The following is a 24075-nucleotide window of genomic DNA, read 5'->3' on the forward strand; positions in this document are numbered from 1 at the left end:
GGCTTTGACTCACAACCTTTGTTGCACGTTATCCGCTCTTGTTTGTCTGTCTCTCCGTCCCCTTTATTTAGAGTGACTTTAATGTCCAATGTCATGTCTCTATTTAGACTAATTTTCTTCTAAACTAAAACTGATTTACTGACTGACTCACTGCGCCCTCACCACTCATTACCAGATCAAAGATGTAGTTTTATAGACTACAGAAAAGCTTTCTGTTTGTCTACACTCTAAAAAGTAAAATGGCTTTGAGGAACCTTTTGGGCAGTGGAACAATCCCATATTTTTTACTTTTTTTTTGACAAATCTCTTCACGTTTTTTATGAACTCAGAATTTCAAGGAAATTGTTCAACTATATTTAATTTAACTAATCTAACCCTAATTTATATACCGGCAAAGCATAGCCTACACTAGCTTTAAGGCATGTTACATTATTATAAAGAGAAACCCAGCAGTGAGCAGAACTTTGTGACAGTTAAGAGGAAACAGAACCAGGGGAGTTTTTCAGCATCCTTTTGAGACTGGATGTTTCTAATTTTCACAATATTGTTCAGGTGAAAGAAGGCTGAGACTTTTATGTGAGGTAAATGACCCCAAGGTTTGTCACTGTTACACTGGAGGCCAAGGTAATGCCAACTATATAAGTAACTATATTATCAGATAATGTTTCTCTAAGGGGGTTGACTTCAGTTTTGTCTAAATTTAGAAGTAAAAAAAATTACAGGTCACCCAGGTCTTTATGTCTTTAAGTCATGCCTGAAGTTTGATAAATACAGCTGAGCGTCGTCTGCGTAGCAATGAACATTTATCTGCTGCTTCCTGATTATATTGCATAAAGGAAGCATATATACAGTGAAAAGTACCGGTCTTAGTACAGAACCCTGTGGAGCTCCATGACTGGCCTTTTGTGTGGATTGAAGAGTCATTGTTAACAAACTGGAATCTGTCTCACTCAAACCAGCCTAGTGCGGTTCCTTTAATGGCAATGACACGTTCTAGTCTCTGCAATAAGATCCTGTGATCGATGGAATCAAAAGCAGCTCTGAGATCTAGTAGGACGAGTATAGAGACGAGTCCATTGTCTGAGGCCATGAGGAGATCATTAGTAACTTTAACCAGAGCCGTCTCTGTGCTACGATGAACTGAAAATCTTCAAACAAACCATTCCTGTGTAAATAATCACATAATCAGCTTGGAACTTCTCCTTCAAGGATTTTAGAAATAAAGGTTTGATTTAGGTCTGTAATTGGTTAAAACATCTACATCAAGTTGAGGCTTTTTAAGTAGAGGTTTCATTACTGCAGCTTTAAAGGCCTGTGGTACGTAACCTGTTAATAAAAATCATTACTCATATAGAAGTAGAAGACACGTTGATGGTTTGGATGAAGAAACTGTTGAAGTGAGTTCAGAAAGATCTACAGGAGAGAATCAGTCTAAATATAAATCAGCTACTGTACTGGACAGTATCTGTGCTAATTGTTGGAAGGAGGCGAGGACCTCTTTCTCTGATTTAATTTAAAATCATTTGAGTCATTACTACTGAGGGTTAAAGGAACAGACGGCTCAACAGAGCTGCGACTGTCTGTCAGCCTGGCAACAGAGCCGAACAGAAACCTGGGGCTGTTCTTGTTTTCTTCTATTAATGATCAACAATACGAGGTTCTGGCATTACAGAGGGATTTTTTTTTTTTTTTTAATATGTTATTAGACTTTCCAGGCCTGGTGAAATATTCTTCTAGACTGGTGGAACACCACTTCCTCTCCAGCCTTAGTGAAGTCTGCTTTACAGCAAGTGTTTGTGAGTTGTACCACGAAGTCTCCTGTGATTCACTACCTGCTTTTTTTCAGAGGGGAAAGTGTCGAGCGTCAAACACGGTGAAGCTGCAGCAATATGAACGAGATCATCGATTTGTGTTGGGATAACTGTCCCCCGCTGGATTGACACTCAGCAATGGAATTATTTACTTAAAGAGACAATTGATTTTCTATTCTATTCCACCACTATCAATAAAACAACACTGTGGAAATAAGGGAGAACTAGAATCACCTCCTCGTGGTCGTATCCCTCCGCCACTCAGACTAGTTTCACGTTACATCCCTGTTTATCCAGGGTCAAATAAAATATGAACCATTTGTTGGAAATTTTGTCATAATTGCTGTGTAAAGTCAAGATTTATGGGCTAAATAGTGTTTTGTGAGGTCACACTGACCTTGACCTTTGACCTTTGGTCACCAAAATCTAATCAGATCGTCCTTGAGTTCAGGTGAAGGTTTGTGCCAAATGTGAAAAGGTTCCGTCGAGGTGGCCAAAGTAATTTTTTGTGAGGTCACATTGACCTTGACCTTTGACCCCCAAAATCGACTCCATTCATCCTTGAGTCCTAGTGAATGTTTGCGCCAAATTTGAGGAAATTCCGTCGAGGCGTTACTGAGATATTGTGTCCACGAGAATGGGCAACGACGGACAACCCTGAAAACGATACGCCTTCGTCTCTGACTGTCGCCGCCGCAGAATGAAATAAATAAAAGAAATGGTTGGTGCTGCTTCTGTTCAGGGCGACGCTTCCCGTGTGCTGTCACCCGGCCGGCTAACGGGAGCTTCGCTTGATCGACCCGCGCTGGATCTGCTCCTGGGTCCTGTCTGGCTGCTGCAGGTTATTTTCCACGGTGCAGAGTTGCGTTTCTAATTGTGTGAGCAGGTGCCACGTCAGCTGGAATAACTGCAGGGGGTCTGTGGGAATTTCCTTTTTTTTTCCTTTCTTTTTTTTTAGCCTACTTATGAAAAAAAAAAGAAAAAGAAAAATGATTAATTCCTTTTTAATCACTAGAACAAAAACAGCCTATAGTCGTGTTCTGGATGCAGGACGGTTTGCAGCAGCGAGTGACTCAGTGTGTGTTCAAGTCATGTGGCCAAGGTTTGTCTCCACGGCTTTGACGCAGACTGAAATATGGCTTCTTATAGCGAGGATCAGTCTTGCATCAAATAGTGAATTCCAGTGTGCACAGATAGTTGCATGCACGTCTGCTCAGTGTTGTGTTGTCAGGGTTTGGCGTGTCCTGTGGTCGTGGGGGGAACGAAATCCCTGGCAGTTACATCTACATTAGAACGCTATCTTTTCATTGCATATTATCCCGTCATCAAAGTTACTTATTCATAATGTACGGTTTGGTTTCACATCGCTGATACATGCCTGGTCGTGGTAGGCACTGCTGTGCATCTCCCCATCATTTTAAAAATCAGGAATGTCATTCGATAATGGAAAAAATATGTTTTATAGAGGAGTGAGCTCAAAAACCGTATAAACAACTCAGTGAAGTATGCAGGGTTCAGGGGATTAGAGTCCAAAAAACAATTAGGTGAACAACCATAAAAGGGTCTGCACGCTCGGCGAGGAGAAAAGTAGTATTTTGATCTGAGTTGCAGAAATGCTTCATTGCACGCATTTCCTCAAAGTCTCAAAGCTCAGGAACGCCTCAGACTCTCCGTCCAGAGAAAAGCCATCAAGGAAATAACAGAGTGGGAGCTTTGTTGTTCCTCACAGGTGCAGTTTGGACCCGGAGTCATCAGCAGAGCAAACTGTTTATCATCAGTGCATCAAACTGGCAGCCTCTAAAATACTAATGACTTAACGGTTCATTTGCACTGCAGCAGGTTTAACTAAATGTTTTTTTAATCTCCGTGTTAACAGCTCAGCCTCTCCTGCCTCTGACATAAATGCATCCTCCTGCTGAAAGCTGCAGGTTTCACCACAACTGAATGCACAGACTCCATCAGAGTAACTGAAGCAGGTTATTAAAATGCCAGGCTGCTGTTTCTTTATTGACTGACGGACCTTTATTCAGCCGCCTACAGACACAGAGCTCACCAGCTGCTGACAGACCGCCACTAAACACATTGTTAGCACACACTTCACTTCGCAGAAACACGCGGTCGGCGGGCCGATTCGGTCGGAGGGGGCGGGAGGGTGAAGCTCCTTCCTCCATCACTGTCACGGTATTTCACCAGGAGTCGACCCCCAGGACTGACTGCAGGGCGGTGCCTGCTCCATATGTGCAGCTGAAAACACAACGACGCCAACACTTTGCACATTTATCACATTTATTTTGCATGTTATTATATTATCATATTATATATTGCTCACAACTAATTTGTTTTGTGGAACACATTTTGCAGGAAGTGTAAAAGACGACGTTTAGTGGGAACTTTGCTGCGTTTTTGTGGCGCACACAAGCCGAGGGGAGCTGGTCAGGATCAGGTTGGGGCCAGAGACCAGATTTACATCCTGAGTCCCGAACACTCGTTCTTTAACGTGATGGTTGTGGTTATATGACGTGGGGTTGTGAGGTAGATTCCCTGTTTAGAGAAGCAGCAGCAGCCGGGTGATGAGCTGCTGTGGACGGGATCATCCACAAAAACATGTTTTAGCCACTTAAAAATAAAATACCCACAAAAAAACTAAACAAAACAGTAATATCAGTTGAAGTGTGCGCTTTATTTTGAAAAACTGCTGTGTTCCTGTGCACAAGCGCTCTGTATTACTACACTGTATTTCTTTGAGTCAGACTGAGCCAGGTGGAGGTGCACTAGGAATACGGTCGTTCAACGGTTGAAGAATGTAGTTCCGAAGTAAAGAGCTGTTTGACGGCAGGATAAAGTGGTGATAATTTTCAAAATAAAGCGCACACTTCAACTGATATCAGCTTTTTTCTGTGGGTATTTTATAAAGTGGCTGAAATATATTTTATAGCATCCCTCGTCCATTGCTGATGTGGATCTGCTGCAGGACTATTGATCAGTGCCTCACACAACCTTCCTTAGTCTCTGACCATCTGCTGTGAGTTTCTGAACTCAACCAGATATATTTGTTGTTGCAAAGCTTTGCTACTATTATAGTATAATGTCATTCGTAGGAGACGGCGTTTCCTTGCTCAGACTTACATTCGTTTACATCAGTTCTGATCTGTAAAGCGACTTCAGGACTCATCAAACTAAATGAAGATTTTCTCGTGTTTCAATTAATCATTTAGAAATTCAAGACTCTTCAAAATCTAGAAATAAAATGTTGTTTATAAAAGGTTTTCACCAGTTATTATATGGAAGAACTTTAATTCTTGACATTGAGTCACATCGGCGTGTGTTCAGGATACGAGCAGGCTCACACACACACACACACACACACACACACACACACACACACACAGCTTGTACAGCTCTGTGAAAAATGAATGGACTCTGCTGTTGAATTCATTTTTGCTTCTTCAGTTTGAACGAACAAAAAAGCCCCAAAAAAACACAGTGAGATTGTTACCACTTCCCTCACAGTGGGGAGATGAATGAAACCAGCGATAGAAGGGGAATTCAAAGGCAAGGTCACGTAGAGTTTGCTTGCAGGCCTGTGTGTGTGTGTGTGTGTGTGTGTGTGTATATGTGAAAGTTGTGTGTTTTTGTGGCTTTAATCCCTGGTCAGATAAAAAGGTGCTGTGGAGGTTTTTGTTCTGGGTCTTTGATGCAGTTTGTGTGAAGAATATTGAAAAAATAAAATAAATTCAACTTTCAGCAGCTGCATCGTCACGATTTATAATAATATATATTATAAAGAGCACTGTTCCTCCACTGACGGCGCTCTGTGTAGCTGAATTAGCAAGTATGGCTAAGCTGCATTATCAAACCGCAAACAGCCACAAGACTGAGATTTACAGTCATTACAGGTGAGTTGGATTTTGGACCGCACTGTAAATCTGTTTCTCATCACCTTAGGATTTATTCTATCCAAACATGTTCATCCTCAAAAAACGTTTGTTTTTAAATAAAAATGTCCTCAGAAAAAAAAAAAGAAGCTAATATCAATTTAGGTGTACGTTTTATTTTGAAATCCTCCGGAACTACATTTTTCAACCGTATTCCTACGCCTATTTGCTCTATTTCTCTACAGGGAGTTTACAGGCTTCTCAAATGTTGGATTTCTTTTTGTTATAAAATTATTTTCTGATTTATTCTTTGACAGAAAACGTCTCCGTCTCTTCATGCAGCTGCTAAAATGGTTAAAATACATATTTTTTGTTCACGTCTGTTTCATATTCAGATTCGGCGTACACACAGAAACGACAGTGTAAGGTGTCAGGTTTATCTGATGTTGTTGGTATGATGTCACTGTGACATCACCAGGTCGTTTCTCTGTCTGTGACGACGTCAGGCGTGGAAAAACAGGCGAGAGGCCGAATCTCTAGAGCATGTGGACGCAGGAAGTGTGTCCGCTCTAAACCCGTTAAACGCGGGCGCCGAAATGAAAACCACGGCTGACGTTGTGCAGCCACCGACGCGGCCAGTGTGTTCCTGCCCTTAATGTTTACACACTCAGCTTCTCACTCGCTCAGTTCTGTACCTGAAACTAAAGCGGTCTAAACCAACAGCCCTGCATTCAACTCAACCTTCAAGAAGATTATAACGTTATAAACTGTTGGACAGAGGTGCTGATTATTGTGTTATAGTTGTGTAAAATATTAGAAAGCCCTCCCAGGATCCATCCAACCATCCAAGCAAAGCTGGAAGAACGCTGCTGTCTGAAATGTGATCATTTTGCTGCAGCAACAAATTTTCCCTTAAATGGAAATAAGAGGCGAAAACTATGAAAGGCAGTAATACAGTTGTAAGAGCAGGAGGTAATGTTTAAGTCTGACATACTGCAGATGAATTGGTTCAAATAAGTTACGGCGAAAACATCTAAATTGCCTCCGTGGTGTTCCAGACTGATCCGTGTGTACGAAGACGCTCGTCTGGTGACACCAGCAGAAAATCGAATCCGCTCTCGTCGCGGTCTGAGATGAAGATCTGTTGATCTGAGGCGTGAACGAGAGGAAACAGAGGGAACAATAGAGGGAGGAAACAGACGACAGCTGATGAGAGAGAGTGAAGAGAGGAGACGAGAGGAGAAGAGAGGGAGGGGAGGAACGAGAGTGATCAGAAAAGACGTCCTGTAAAAGAGAGACAGGAGAAACAAGGGGGCTCCGCGAGGCCATGACCACAGGGTAAATGTGCAACAGATGCTCAGGGTGTGTGTGTGTGCGTGCATGCATGTGTGTGTGTGTGTGCGTGCATGTGTGTGTGTGAGTTATTGGCTGTTTAGTGGCACGCAATAGCATTGTAAGTTTATCTGCACATCATATCTCTGACACCTCGACTCCTGACTGTTTTCCCTGAAGACCAACAAGTTCACACACATACACACGCACGCGCACACGCGCACGCACGCACACACACACACACACACACACACACACACACACACACACACACACACACACACACACACTGTTATGCACAGGTAACAATTGGACCCTGTATATGAGTTATTTCGGGGATTGAAATTAGCTGCATTTTGCTTTTTACCACCGATATCAGAGAAGCACCTGGATCTATACATTATCTGGTTCTGGTTCTGGTTCTGGTTCTGGTTCTGGTGCTGGGCCCCGGCCCTCCCCGCCTCCCCATTCTTCCTATCAGGAGGAAGGCTTGAATACTGAGGTCATTCTCTGTGGAGATATGAGAGGCACGCAGCAGCGATAAAAGCCTCCACATGGACGGCCGCTGCTGCTGCTGCTCTGCAGTGTTTCCTACCTGAGAGCACGGAGAGGTGAATTCAGGTCAGCTGTTCGGGGGGCGGAGCTCTCCCACGGCTGCTGTGAGCTGTTTCTGCTTAATGCAACAAAGCAGATTTGTTTTGTTTGTTTTTTTGTTAAATGCTGTATGACAGGTAAAGCATTAACGCAAACAATTTGTGACTGTGGACCAGACAAATATGCTGATATATATAAATATATTAAAAATAAGGTTGTATGGAAGATAAATAGTGCCAGAGAAAATGTAACTGTAGCATCAAGTTCAAAACTTCAGTGTGCCAGATGTTGATCAGACTCTTAGGTCTGTGTACTTATTATTTGATCAGATATATCTCACTCTTAATTTGGATTTTGATTTGAATTATTTTACTTATTTTATTATTATTTTTTCTGATTCAAAACTGATGCATCAAGAATTTGGCATATAAAAGTCAAAAGAGTTAAAACAGGTTTATACAACCCAAAATAAGGTGTCAAAAAAAAAAAAAGTATTATTTGGGCTTGGTAATTATATTGATTTATGACATTTGAAGAAAAATATTTATAAGAAAAAAATGTACAGATAACTGTGGTAAAGTGGACTTTATACATTACCTTTTTAAATGTTTTATTGGTCCCATGTAATATAAAGCCCAAAGCCCCGCCCACCTGGACCCACCATACAAACCTTGCAGGATTTGGTTTCTCTGAGTGTTTTTACCTGAAATCTGCTTTATTTTTATTGGATCACTCAGAAAACAGTCAGCCAATCAGAAGAGAGGCTCAGAGCCTCCTCTCTTCTGATTGGCTCACTGACCTGTTGTTACTAGAGCTGCAGAGAGAAGCCTGAGAGAGGAGATGTAAAACTACACTGAGATGGTTTTTATATCTTCTGATGGAGCAACACTTAATAAAACACAGAAGAAGAAGAAACATGGATATGAAAAATGAAATGATCTTTAAAAACGATGTCTTGCTCTTACATGTGTATCTGTAGCTCAGGTTTTGTTTAAACTGTATTCAGAAAACAGACCAAAAAGAGATATCCCTGCTGAAAGAGCCTCGTCACAACAAGGAAACACAAAGAAACAGGTTAAATCAATGTGTAGAAGTAAATAACCTAAATATGAACACATGCGTACACACACCCTGCAGTGGAAAACACACCTCATCTTAGAAACACTCATCCATCACTCGAACCTCTGAATCAGATTCACCCTGGAGAGCAGTCAGCTGTGTGTGTGTGTGTGTGTGTGTGTGTGTGTGTGTGTGTGTGTGTGTTTTCCCGCCTTCGTGTCCAGAGATAAAAGATAAATGTAGAAGAGCTGAAATTGACAGGTGCTCAGTTCTTACTAATGGGCGCTGAAGAGTAATAGCAGGAAATAAAAGCAGCGTGGACCCCCTAAAGCTGTTATATGGACTGATATAAAGTATGTCAGTTTTATGCAAAGGGCAGAGGAGCACACACACACACACACACACACACTTCAGGAAAATACCAGGCTTAACTAAGGGCTTAGATATGCACGAGGTATATTTGCATACACACGCGAAGAAATTCATCAAACACCCGAGTCATTAGCGCCAGATGCTCCAATTTCAACATCTCAGAAACAGCTGACCTACAGGGGTTTTTGGCTCCACTTTACTGAGAATGGTGTGATAATTAGACAACACCTTGGTGCTGAGAGAACAACTCGTTAAGCACCGATATTAGAAGAAAAGGGTCTGATACGTTGAAGCCAGAGGGCAGCTCAACAGCATCAAAACAACAGGTCACTCAAGGGCAAGCTTTCGAACGTACGACTCGTCAAACCTGAGGAGACTGCGGCAACGCCAGAGCGTGACTCACTCAGATGAAACTCTCCCAGGTATTATTTAATGGTAGGTTTAATACCTACTGAGGCTTTCACAAAAAAAGTTGAGTTTCCCAGTTGTAATTATGAGTTTGATTTTTGATACAGTCGGTATTTACAGGTTGTAAACTGGGAAACTCCGACATGACTCATCCTGATCGCTGAGAAAAGAATGATGGGAAATTTAGAGCCAAAACCCCCGAGATTTATTATCAATTTAAAGAGGCAACAACAAACAAACAATAAAATAAATAAGTAAATAATGAACCATGAACAATTTTTACTTTAATCTCCTCTGAATAAACAAATACAAACAACAACCTGAACAACCATCGACCCTCTGATACGACCCATGGGAGCGGCTCCTGAAACAGCGCCCCCCTACGGCGGCAGGCGTACCTGAAGGTGGTTGTCGTGGTTACAAAAATAAACACACAGACTGTACCGACAGTGGCGTACCTGCCTTCGTCACAGTGGTTACTATAGTAACGGTCGTGGCTTGGTTAGGTTGAGGAAAGATCGCGATTTTGTTTGAAATAAGTACTTCCTCAATGTTAGACGATGTTTGTTGCCATGGTTACAGCACAAACTGCTACTTTCACACGGGAATCGAACGCACCGCTCTCTCGTGTCACATTCGTCCGTCCACCTCCTCCTGACGTGGACTCTGTCTCTCTTTATACTACGTCACTGACACTTTTCCCCTTCGCTCCTGTCATCATCATTACGACCACTAGACGTCGCCTAGCAACAAAACCTAGCTATGATGTCATAACCACCTGCTGCACAGACGACCTACAGCTCGTTTAGGACGGTCTCACAAGAACATGAGGGGAAGTTAGAAGTGCACACCTGCATGAATTAATTACTTTCAACTAACTTTTTATTTTTAATTTCTTGCTTTTATTTTTATTTTTTATTATTTTTACTTTTCCCATCATCATGGTTCTTATGTCCTTGAGCCACTGACCTTCTGTTCATTCATGAACAAACATTTACTGAGTGTTACAGACAAAAACATGCAACGATTTCAATCTGACTTTGACTTTTCTCCGTCTAAAAGTTGCTAAAACGTGTGTTTAATATCCGACCCACTGAGAGACCTTTGTGTTGCGTTCACAGAGTGGAGGTGCTGCCAAGAGCTCTGCAGGAAGTGACTCATGCTGTCAGGTCGGCATCAATCAACGTCCCAGAGGACCGTCTCCAGCGCCGTGTTGAATCCAGGCCTTAAAGGTTTCATGGCGCTCAGATACGTCCGAGCTAGGTGGAGCTAATTTGCCCCCCCTCCCCCCATCTGTTTAGTGTCCATCTCTGACGCTGTTTCCTGCACATTTCAACCGTCATTGAACTGATCTGGAAATCTGTTGCAAACGTCCTGGTTAAACTTACATATGCACAAGTTTTCCCATGAGTCATGAGGGTTTTTAACCAGCGTGTTTCACCTCTAAATTAGTTGTTTGTCTAATACGGTTGGACTGGGATTTCGTTTACAACCTGTATGATTGTCTGACCACATGAGCTCCTGTGGATTGGTTGCTGCCACATCACCAGGTCTCAGCTACAGCAGGAAAAAGTGAAACGACATCATAATAATAATCATGATGATGATAATAAACAAAACGAGGCAAAAAAGTTCTAAAGGGTGGAATTTTCCAGCGTCCCCTGAATGCCACGTTTAATACCTGCGCTACCAGACTACAACCCGACGCACCAGCCGTCTTTTCATTATCCCAATGGACCAATAAAAACAGGCTATTTACTGGTTAGAGATGCATGGAAGGAATCAGTTCCTCGTTGCGGTGACTCAGTCGGCTCTGGGATGGGAAGCGGCGTTCCCGTGAAGTCTCCCGGCTCCAGATTCCTCTTGTGTCGAATAAAAAAACAAAAAAAACAAGCTTGACTCAATCATCTCAGTGGGAAATACAGTAAAGGGGCATCACGCAACGTTCTCCACACAGCTTTCATGACAAGAGCAACGAGACGAACAAAGAAGCCGCGCGTTGTTCCGAGGTCGCAGGAAACAAACGAGCTCGGTGTAATGGCCGCAGCAGCAGGGAGTCGCTGCTGCGGCGTGTGGAGATTTTCCTTTGCAAGGCGCTCAACAGACGGTCGGCCATCTCGGATTAATACAGCGGCCTCTGATTTATGAGTCATTTTTAAAAAGAAATGATTAGGCTGATTAGTTTCGCATTGTAGCAAATAATCAGATATTAAAAAAGCATGAAGGTGCTTTCTGTTGGGATCATGGCTCTGACAGTGATGCCACCCCGAGGGATGAGCGCCAGACTCAGAGGAGGTCCGGCTCCGAAGATGATTTTAAATGATTTGTCTCTGTAATGTATCATGTAATTGAGCGTAGAAATATCCCTAACATGTGTAATGTGGGATATTGATCAAACACCGATCAGTGTGGCCCGTAGCTCGCGGCTCTCCCCCACGTGTTTCCTCTCTGACGCTAAACAGACTCTTAGTAAATAATAATCTACGATCCGTGACGACTTCACAAAGTGGCTTTTCCTCTCTGTTCTCCACTTTCTTAAAAAAGCTTTTTATGCCTTTGAACAAGGACGTAAGTTCGGTCTCAACATGAGTCACAACCCTCAAAAAAACAACAGAAAAAACGTGTCGTTAACATCATTTAACTCAGGTAACGAGGCTGTGACGACATCACGTGACCTTTCCTGATAATTCTCATGATCCTCAACCAGGTCTGTTTCGGTTTCTGTCGACGTATCCATGAACTTCTTTTATTTAAATACTCTTTAGTGTGTGTGCTGCTATGAAAGGAACCTGATCAGATGGCGCCCATATGTTGTAGGACTGTCTTAAAAACGGCGAGATGATGGTTGCAGCAGCCGCGTGGTTGGATGAGACGCCGCAGAGACGGACCTCTGGGGAATCAATGAAATCAGGTTTTTTCAGGCTTTGATTTCCGAGCACAGAAAGTCGACTTCTTTTATTTGTGAGCTGTGCCGGCCAGTAACATTCCTGCTGAACACATACATGCATGCACGCACACACACACATACACACACACACACACACACACACACACACACAAACGCAGGATTGCAGGTGCAGCATATGTTGCTGGTGTAAATACTTGCAGTGTAAATCTATTTGACTCGGCTTCCTTAAAACCAGTTTCTATCCCAGAGGTCGCTGCCTCCTCTTTCTTTTCCTTATCACTCTTTCCTCTGTCTCCTTCTCTTCATGCCTGTCTCTTATTTCCTGTTTGTGTCTCTGTCTCTTTAACTCTATTAAAGCTATTTTCCAAACAATAACGTCCTTTTGTTCTCGTCGGTATAAAGTTCGAGGAGTCATTACTTTTCTGTGACGTGTTTTTCTTGCATCTTCTGTTGTTCATTTTTGTGATTTTCACTTTTGATGCGTCACTGCAAAGTTTTTCAGTTCCTGATGTTGAAACCGATGGTTATTTTACTATGTGACAGAGTGATGATGTGTGGTTCTTTAGGAGGGGTGGAAGACATGGCAGGTTTATTATTATACAAAGAAATTCAAGAGGCGTGGGAATAAAACATTATAGACATTGAAACTGCATTTAAATGAGACATATTTAGATAAAATCAGGTCAGAAACTTTCTCTTTAAGACGAAAACTTTTTGAAATGAAAACGCGCCTTGGCTCTGACAGAATCTCCTGACGGACACAAATGCACCACAGGTTTTGTTCGTCAGCCTCTTTCAACAGCTCAACAATATTTTCTCCACAGGTTCAACATCACTGTGGTTTTTATCAGCCTGAAAAAACCTCACACACACACACACACACACACACACAGTCTTTTCCTCCAAATGAATCAACCAACCACTGACGTCAATACTCATAACTGCATTTTAAAAGAAGCACTGCAGAGACATTAAAGGTTTCCTCCAGTGTAAAGGTCTGTGTCCATGTGTAGTGTGATTATAGATCAGGTCTAGCTTCTATATTAATACTGTGAAAGTATCAAAGCCTCAGTCCACAGAGAAATGCACACAGCCTGTATTCAGAAACTGAGCCTTAAAACCAGCCGTCAGGACTTCTGGAACTTTGTGATGTCACAACAAAGCAGTCACCAAGCCCCGCCCACCTGGACCCACCATCCAAACCTTGCAGGATTTGGTTTCTCTGAGTGTTTTTACCTGAAATCTGCTATATTTTTATTGGATCACTCAGAAAACAGTCAGCCAATCAGAAGAGAGGCTCAGAGCCTCCTCTCTTCTGATTGGCTCACCGACCTGTTGTTACTAGAGCTCCAGAGAGAAGCCTGAGAGAGGAGATGTAAAACTACACTGAGATGGTTTTTATATCTTCTGATGGATCAACACTTCAAATAAAACACAGAAGAAGAAGAAAATATGGAGCTTTAAAAACAAGCAGAAACAGAAAGAAGAAGATCAGTACTTAAAGATTAAAAGGTGTGAGCTCAAGTAGATTAAAAAGATGTTACGTATGGATTTAGTGATTAACTGCAGCAAATTTAAATGAGCTGACAGTCTCAGGTGTTCAGGAACTTCCTCTGTGTTTCTGAGGAAGTAACAAGAATTAACTGATAAAATCTGAGAGATAAATTATCAAGTGACTTGATCCGCTTAATTCACCTGAAGTTTATCACTTACAGCCCAACATGTCAATCAAAAACCTCTTACGCCCACCGAGCGACCCACTTCTCTCACTTCCCTCTCTGGATTTGCCGCCGGCGTGTGGAGATGAAAGATCGGGAGCAGACCCCCTGAACGTCGCGGCGCCAACAGTGACATCGAATCACGACAACTGCAATAGTGGGCCGGGCGGGGAGAGGGAGGGGGGGGAGGGCTGTAAATGATGAACGTCAGGTGGGCGCCGTGAATGATGAATGAAAGTAACGCAGGCCAGCTGATTATCAGAGCAGCACTACTTCAAATAAAATGATAATCAAATCGATTGACGATGTCATCGCTTGCATGATTAATGAGGAAGTTTGAGGCCACGTTATTCTGGAATGATAAAAATGATGAAGAGTGGATCTCTCTTCATCGTGTCGCCACTGCGTTAATCACATTGAATCACATGATCATCCATCACTACTCGTGCATTTTCATCACCTCCATTTTTATCACTCCATCTCTGTTACTTGCTCCCGTCACGGTTTATCACTTGAGAGGAGCAAGAGGAACTTGAAAGTTTGTGTCCAAGGTGTGAAGGGTCTGCTACAAGCTCTCCTGCTCACCTCAGGGTCCTGGAGGTGTTCAGGTGCTGGAGGTGTTCAGTTTCAGATCGTAGCCAGTCACCTGCTCTTGTCCTTGGCAGCGGCAGGTAGCAGGTGATGGAGGATGCGGTGATGGCGGTGTAGAAGTGCACCATCACTGTCTTTTGCAGGAAGCACATCAGCTTCCACTTGAGGTCCTGTGTGACGACGGTTTCCAGGAAGGTGGAAGTACCGCACGGTGTCACACAGGGGGGAGTCACACGGGGGTGATGGCGGCGGGTGAGGCTGGGCTCTTCTTCTTGACGTCTACAATCATCAGTGTTGAGTCCTGAATACAACAAACAGTCAGATTCAGATAGACTGAGTCTAAACTCATCTGTTGCACAAAGCTCTTTAGTTCTTGACTATCTTAAACCGGACTGTGGTGCAATGAATTCTGGGTAAATTAAGACTTTTTTTTTTCAAAATAAAAAAGATGGCCGACCGAGGAACAACATCCAACTGCTCAGCTCCGTCTAACCTCAGGAGAACATGTTTGTCTTCTGGAAGAAATCAACAGGTACAAAGACGTTTTACTTTGAAAATTCAGCGAAGAGTGAAACAAAGAAATAAAAATAAAATCAGATTTTGTTTCTTAAAAAACTGTCCCTTCTCATTGCTCAAATTATGTTTGTGTTTTCCTGTTTTTTTTGCTGTCGGGTGCTACTGGCCAGCGCAGGTGTTGTTGATTGTTACCATGGTAACATTGGTCTTAGGCCTGAGTTAGCCTGGGGGTAAGGTGTCTAATGTTTTTGGCTTAAGACCAGTCAGTCTTTGTTTTTGTGAGACAGTCTGACTGACATTAGACTGATCTGTGAACCAACACTACAAGCCTCAGACCGACGTTACCATGGTAACAATCAATGACACATTTTTCTTTTTACTGTTTCACTCTTCGCTGAATTTCCAAAGTAAAACGTCCTTGTAACTGTTGAAGACAAACATTTACTGCTGAGGGTAAACAGAGCTGAGCGGCTGGACATGATTCCTCGGTCGGCCATTTTTTTATCATCATATCCTCATTAATTTACCCAGAATTCATTGTACCACAGTCTGACTTAAGATAGTCAAGAACTAAACTTCTTTGTGCGACGGATGAATTTAGACGTTTATCTGAGGTCTGACTGTTGTTCTATCTAAACCAATGATTCCAAATTAGACGAGTTAGATAATTAATATTATTAGTTAGTTTTCCAGTTGTTTATTGTTTGTTTAAATGCTGTAATTTCTTCACTCATTTACAAAGATGTTTGTTAACGATCTCATGATTAATAGAGTAAATTATTTAGAAGTTACAACACGAGATGACGTTTTTAAAGTAGCTCTGCAAGAAATAATGTTTACAATAAACAAGTTTGGGTAATAATGAGTCATTGGATAAGTAGTTTAGATTAATGAGTCAAACTGGGGCTTGTTTAAAACCTGTGTCTGAACTTAACGACCCTAACGAAGCTGCCACATGTCAACTTTTACTTTAAGAGACAGAAACAACATGAGATGAAAATGTTTCAGATTTGACTTTGAATAAAAACTTTATTCGAGTTTAATAATAGAAAAAAGAGCACACACACACACACACAGACACACACACACACACAGACACACACACACACGCACACACACACAGACACACACACACACGCGCACACACACACACACACACACACACACACACACACACACACACACACACACACACACACACACACACACAGATAATGGCGCAGGTTAAAAGGGCTCCATAAAAGCAGCAGATTAAAACCAGAATCAACAGAGAGATGAAGAGAGACAGCTGGAGAGCTAACTACTGGGCAACAAGTGGTATCTCACACACACACGCACGCACACACACACACACACACATCATATCCATGAGTGCACACGTAGGCATGCATTCAAACCCACACACGCTCAGTGGCTGTGCAGTGTCTGTGTGTGTGTGTGTGTGTGTGTGTGTGTGTGTGTGTGTGTGTGTGTGTATAAAGAGGATCCAGATGTCAGTGCAGGTCAAAGAGGCCTCATGGGGAGACCTGTGTGTGTGTGTGTGTGTGTGTGTGTGTGTGTGTGTGTGTGTGTGTGTGTGTGTGTGTGTGTGTGTGTGTGTGAAGGTGATTCTGAATCATTGAACTTTTCATTATTGTAAATCACATTCACACTGAACAAAAACATAAACGATTTTAAATTAAAGATGTGAAACTTTTCTAACTTCACAAACGTCGTCTGTTTGCCAAGCTCATCCCTCCACCTGACAGGTGTGTCATATCCACATGCTGATTACTGCACAGGTGTGTCTCAATTACAGGCCACTGTAAGATGTGGACTTTTATTTTGGAAAAAAAAAAAGATTATTATGTAGTGAACTGTTGAGGTAGTTAAGATTTTCCTTAAAGTCTGAATGAAGGTTTCCTTAAAATAAAAGCAGTTGCACAAAACACCCTTAAGTTCTTACACTTGTATTTAAGGTTTTCTCCTTATCTTCGTCTTAAACTTCAGGAATCACTTAAAGTCGCACAAGAGAGTCGCACTAACCCTAACCCAATAAGAAGTCAAAACAAAGGGAGGATGAGAGAGAAGCTCCTTTAATGTTACCAGGGGCCAGTTGCAAAAAAGCACCTTAAGTTAAGATTTTCCTTAAAGTCTGAATTAAAGTTTCCTTAAAATGTTCAATTAAGTATTTAAGGTTTTCTCCTCATCTTGGTCTTAAACTTCAGGGTCCGGCTGCACAAAACACTTGAAGTTTTCTACTTAAGTATGACACTTAAGGTTTAATCTCTCCTTACTTAAGGGTGTTACATAGAATCTCTTAGATTTAAGAGTATTTTTCCTTACTTTGGTCGGTAAGGTCTTTTGTGCAGTGGTTTAAATTACTTTAAGTGATTCCTTAAGTATAAGACTTAGATAAGGAGAAAACCTTAAATATTAGAGTGAATGTTTTAAGGAAACCTTAATGAGAAGACTTAAGGGTGTTTTGTGCAACTGTCTTCATTTTGAGGAAACATTAACTCGGACTTTAAGGAAAATATCAACTTCAGGTGTTTTGTGCAACCGGCCCCTGGAATCACTTAAAGTCAGTTCAATTGTTGCACAAAAGACCTTAGTGACCTGAGAAGTTCCTGTGAAAACTACAGGAGGATGAGAGAGCAGCTTCTTTAATGTTACCAGTGCTGATGTCTCCATGGAAACAGTAAAATTTTACTGCTGCAAAATCTCATTCACTGCTGCAAATACCTTAACTTTTTTCATCAAGCAAGGAAGCTTTTTAAGAGATTCTGTGCACGACCCTCAGATAATGAGAAATTAAACTTTAAGCGTAATTTTTAAGTAGAAAACTTAAGGTGTTTTGTGCAACCTGCCCCTGGAGTCACTTAAAGTCAGTTCTTCAATACTTGCACAAAAGACCTTAGTGACCTAAGAAGTTCCCGTCAAAAGTGCTATTGGCAGAAAAAACCACGGTCTCCATGGAAACAGTAAAATTCTACTACTGTAAAATCGTGTTCACTGCTGCAAATGCCTTAACTTTAAAGAGATTCTGTGGAACACCCTTAAATAACTCCCTCAGCTATGGAGAAATGAAACCTTAAGCATCATATTTAAGTAGAAAACTTAAGGTGTTTTGAGCCTGAGGTCTGACCCTGGTTTTACTTGAACAAATACAAATCAACAAAGACAGAAAGCGACACAGTTCCAACATGTTTTGGGAGCTGACGAATAAAACAACAGAAAATAAAGAGTGGATCTGATCTCAGGGAGAATAAACAGAATTATCCCTTGAATTATTGTGATGTTATTAATCAGTTTTGTATGAAAAACAACGGAGGAGACACAGATGTCCTAAAACTGCTCAGCATGAAATGAACAGTGTCAGAACAGGAAGCAGTTTCCTATGAATCAGTGGTCATGTGACGTCCCTCAGGCCGTTTTTTTTCTGTGTGTTTTTAATCACCACATTCCACGACGGGACAAACTGTCATTCTCTGTGGCTTTGTCATCGGTCACGGATGTGTTTTTTTTTTTTCTGTTTAATAAAATGTCAGTAATGTTCCTGTTCATCCCACAAATATTTTCATTAGTTGTGCAGAGGAACACGAGGGATATTCGAACTGACTCACAATGACAACACACAACATGAATCATCCTCTAAGGCAGGTGCAGCTTCTCCAGCTGATGAGTAACTGGCATCAGACGCACAGAGGAAGAAGGGCAGAGGACGGAGGTGAAGAGTGAGGGATGCTGCCCTCTGCTGCTCAACAACAGGAGGTGCATGGTGATTCTTTACATGCAGCTTTACACATTAACATCATTCACTCTGTAGCTCCTAAACAGAACATTAACCATCACAACTACGTGCTTAATAATAATAATAATAATGATAATGATAATTATAATAATCTTTATAGAGCACTTTTCAAAAGCTACGTCACAGAGTGTTTGACAAAGACAGCAAAGATCACTATCCATTAAATCAATAGATTTCAAAGAGAAAAAAAACAGATAAAACTATTAAAACAGCCAGGTGTATAAAAACCAATACAGAGTCATTTTAAGAGAAATAAAACAATTAAAGGGAACAGACAAAAGACCTTTGCCCGAGGATCTCAAGGTGCGCAGAACCATCCAACCGTCAACGACAACAACGACAACGACAACAACTCTAAAAGAATCTGACGATCTTCAGGCTCCAACATAATTAGCAGCTGTTATTAAAGTTATAAAAAGTTATCAGCTGATTGTTCAGTATCCTGATCAGGATGTGGAAGCTGCTGGTTGGAGATGAAAGTGTCCAGCAGAGGGCGACGTTGTCTTTATATTCTTACAGTTCCAACACTCTCACACTGTTTGACCTCACCTTGAGTTTATGTCGTTCATATTTTCACACATATCTACGATCAAACATACACTGTTGTTGACTTACTCTTCTATTATAGAACATGTTCCTACAATAAAAATTAATTATGATATCATTATTTATGATAATAATAATAAGGAAAGTGTTTCACTCACAGTTTATGATGTTTACTCGCATGTTGACAGTTCACCTCTGATCAACATGATAAAACCTCCATCCAGATGTAGTGTGACCTGACACATGTGGACTACGTCCTCAGTCCTTTCAAGGTCGTATATGAACGTCTCTGAGTTTGTCTTCTTCTTCTTTGGTTTTTTTTTTGTCAAATATCTAAATATCAATCAGATCCAGATTCTGCAGCTCGTTTGTAAAGCTGTGGGTTTTACAGATTTCATTATCTTGTGAAAAAAAATGGATATTATGACAATAAAATTTACAAAAAATATTAATGTTTTTGTGCATATAATAACATATATTGAAATCATAAAATAATTTTCCTTTTTTATCAGACCTTAAAGTGTATTTGTATCATCGTCATCTATTTGCTGCAAACCTAGAGCTTAAAATAATGCTGCTAATATTTGTCAGGGCCTGTTAGTCTTTAAATCTCACTGTTTCCCCCCCAGGACCTCAGATCTCCCAACACCACCATTTAAAATCAGGGAGAACCTGCTCCATTATCCATCAAATAAAATCTCCTGCCTAAAAGGCAAATCAATGAGAAACCTTCCTCTCAGTCTGAAACTGAATCAGCAGATGGTCACCTGACCCTGAGCTGCTCAGTGGTCTGCAGCTCACAGGTGTTCACATGTGTAACTGAAGAATGTGGCGCCAGACAAACACATGGTCGTATTTTCCTCTTTAGATAAAAGCAAACACAAAGAGAAAGCGAGGGAGGGTTTGTTAAATCGTTAAATGTGCCTCGTTCACTGAACTCTCAACCAGATTTTCACAGACATAAAAATATAATATATATAATATATAAATTTGAAATAATCAATCATTATCTTTTCAAATTCTTATGGAACCGAAGGTGGAAATCTTTGTTTTCTGGTGAAACGTTTGGTAGAACAAGAACTACAGTTTGTATTTCACTGAAGATTCACATGTCAACACTTCACACCTTAAAGATCACGTGTAGTGAAAATCTTTATGTTCGCAAACTTCACTGACCTTCAGTTTGGAGAGTTGATGCAGCCACTCACCCTCCCCTCATGGTGCAACCAGGAAGTAAAACAGCTTCTGGTCATGTGACAGCTCACACCAAACATGTGACACTGCACATATTTCATCCACTGAGACCCTTTGCTATTTCAGTATCTGCTGGAAAAGCATTGATAGAACATCCAGTGACAGTATTAAAAAATATAAATATATTTTAACATAAATTTTCACTTTTATTTTTAATCTTAATGGCAACAAAACTTGTAGCCCACTTGTTGCACTGAAGATTTACTGACTGTACAATAGTTGGTCTGTGTGACGTCAGTGAGAGAATCGTGATCAATCAAACCCGTTGATCCTCGATCACAGTGTGAGACGCGTCCACTGACGATTCTGCCGCCGTCATACATGTAGGAGCAGATTCTCTCAGTGTGACGGCTGCTGCAGACGAACTGTGAGCTTCAGTCGCCTCCTCTTCCAAGAGGCGAATATTAACCTGTTGATCACGACAGCTCCTCTCAGGTCCGGGCGGAAACATCCACATCTGGGTCAAAACACATCTGGATATAGGCAGACTGTCTTTATGGCGATGCTTTAAGCCCCTAAATGACCAGATTTAAGATTCAGATAGATCCACTCTTGGTTAAACTTAAGCAAAGAAACTTATTCTCCTGTCAGGAAAGAAGAAGGATGTAATTTATTCCTCCTTTAAAGCCCGGATAACAACAGTGACTGACTGCTTCCCTCCTCCTGGAGAGACTCCGACATCATCCTCAGTGACCGCACTTTGAACTTTCTTTGAACTGACAAACGCACAAACAGCAAACTTTATTATCTGTGGATGGTGCTGCTGCTCACTGAAGGGGGGGGGGGGGGGGGCTGTTATTCTACCCAGTTACTTGAAGAGTTTGCTCCAAAGTTTTTGCCTTTTGTTTTGTTTTGTTTTCTGCTTGTTTTATCTCCTCTCCCTTCCCTTCATTGTTTTTTCACTGCTCGCACTAAGTCCATATTCTACCGCTTGTATTATGGAAAATGTTTGTGCTTCACAGTAAAGATATTGAAAACCAAAAAGACATCTGGACTTGTTATTCTGTAATTATTTGATGTTGACATCAACAGACCAATCTGAATCTGTGTTCATTAGCTCATCGTACGGTGGCCCTGAGGCTCACAGCACTGCAGCTGAAGAAAACTCATGCAAAAAGACAAAACACAAACAAGTTTGACAACACACGACCCGCAAACACTCACAACACAATGAAAGTGTTTCCAGGGGACACTAACAATTGATGAACCTGGCTGGGACGCACTTGCACAGATGTATTATAATGGATCCGTCCTCGTTCGATGCTTTTAACTTCAAAAGTCACAAAGCATTTAACGAGTGTGTTCCAGTGCGTTGTGTTGATCTCTCAGGGCCACCGTACCATCCTGTTCTGTGTCACAACCACAGACCTCTGTGACATCACCCACAGGTTTCTGAAGCTCAGAGTGGCACCATCACCAACTTGGCAGTGTCTGACTCCGCCCCCTAACTCCCAGCGAATCCAAATATGGGCAAAGAGGAGGGGCGTGTGTGGAGCTGAGACTTCAGTGTATACCAGCTTGTGTCAAACATACACTCACCCACCTGTCACTCAAAGAGGCCACGCCCTCAATCCTCCATAACTGTAGTCCTTAATAAAATGTAAACAGGTGAGTTATATAAACAGGTGTCATGAAGGAGGAAATCAGCTCTAGAGACCAAAACAGTTTCTGTACCAGGCTGTAAACATGTTTATTTCTGCTGTAAAGTTGGACATTTTAACATGGGAGTCTATGGGGACTGACTCACTGTTGGAGCCAGACTCTAGTGGTCGTTAGAGGAACTGCAGCTTTGGGTATTGGCTTCATGTTTCAGCTCTGGAGGTTGATGGTTAGTCACCTGAACTCAACCAGATGGTCAACACTGAGCTTTGTAGCATCTTTAGCTCATTGCTTTGATTTTACAGCTCAATAAACTGTGATAAACCAGGCCGATGCTAACGTCCTGCACCACATGACACAGACACAGACACAGTTAGCAACGAGCTAATGAGGATAAACGTCATCCCCTTTGATCAGAGTGGTAGAGAAACTCTCCAACTGTTGAACATGAACCCACAAAGGCACATGACACAGAATACTGTGGCTTTCACTGAGCTAAAACACAGACTCAAACACATCCAGAGAGAATCTGACAGCGTTTAGACAAAGTCTTCGAGCCCCCATCACCCACCCTCCTCCTCCTCCTCTGCCCCCCAGAGTGGCAGCAGAATGGACTCCTCTATCTTCAAACCAACAGCGAGAAAGAAAAAAAGCTGTTTTGGAGAATGTTTTCACGACTGATAAACAGCCGTGCCGAAAAGGGTTACCGAGTTGTTTTGTAGCCCAAAGAGAGACAAATGAAGACGACAGGCCCAGAGGGAGACGGAGACAGACATGAGGACGAGAAGAAAGGGGGGGGGGTGTGGTACAGGTGCCATGAAATGACTTTAATGGTTTGATGTGTTTTTGCTCTGATAATGTCGCAGGTTGACTTGATTTTAAAGTTGAACAGTAGCCGTGATGAAAACTGTGGAATGGACAAGAGGATTAAAAAGAGACTGTCCCTGTGTCTCTGCGTCTCTCTGAGACGCCACAGTAGCTTGAGTCTGCGACAGGTGTCTCTTCAGTTCATCTGTATGGACGAGCAGGGAAGTCACACAGGGAAGGTAATAAAGCATTTCTTTAATCTCATATTCTAATAGACTTAAAAAAAACAGGAGTTGTAATGATTAAACGATTAAATCCATCAATAAATACTTCAGATTTAAAAAACTGATTTACAAAAACAGCATAAAACTCTCATTAAAATAAACCATTTAGAAATACATTTATTATTTCATGACTAAATTATAAGGCATTTTAAAAATGGGAATGCATATCTGGATTACCTCTTCAATTTCCATTTCCTTTTTCCTGTTAGCTACTTGATTAGCTTAGTCATTTAGCTTCTCCTGTTAGCCTCTCCGAGACACTCTTCAGTGCTGGTTAAAACGAGACTTAACCATCCCACTTGGCCATGGGATGTAACAAGCTCTCTGATTGGTTGGAGAGGTAACCAGTGGGTTTTACCAGCAAGTCTGCCAGAGTCAAAGCAAAGAAGCAGCTCTACAGCTGACTCCAAAGTCACGCTAACATTAGACAGAGTGATTATTAGTGATTATTAGTGAATGTGGTGATGTCCGTTGAGAGATTTAATACTTTTTGTTTATTCTTCAACCCTCAGGAAACGCTCCATATTTTGGTCAGTTGCAGATACTTGATGTATCACAGCATGAAAACAAACAGGTGCAACTGAAACATTTAATAACGGCTGCATTTT

The sequence above is a fragment of the Seriola dumerili genome, unplaced genomic scaffold (genome assembly GCF_002260705.1).
Source record: "Seriola dumerili isolate Sdu_G_001 unplaced genomic scaffold, Sdu_1.0 BDQW01000306.1, whole genome shotgun sequence".
NCBI lineage: Eukaryota > Metazoa > Chordata > Actinopteri > Carangiformes > Carangidae > Seriola > Seriola dumerili.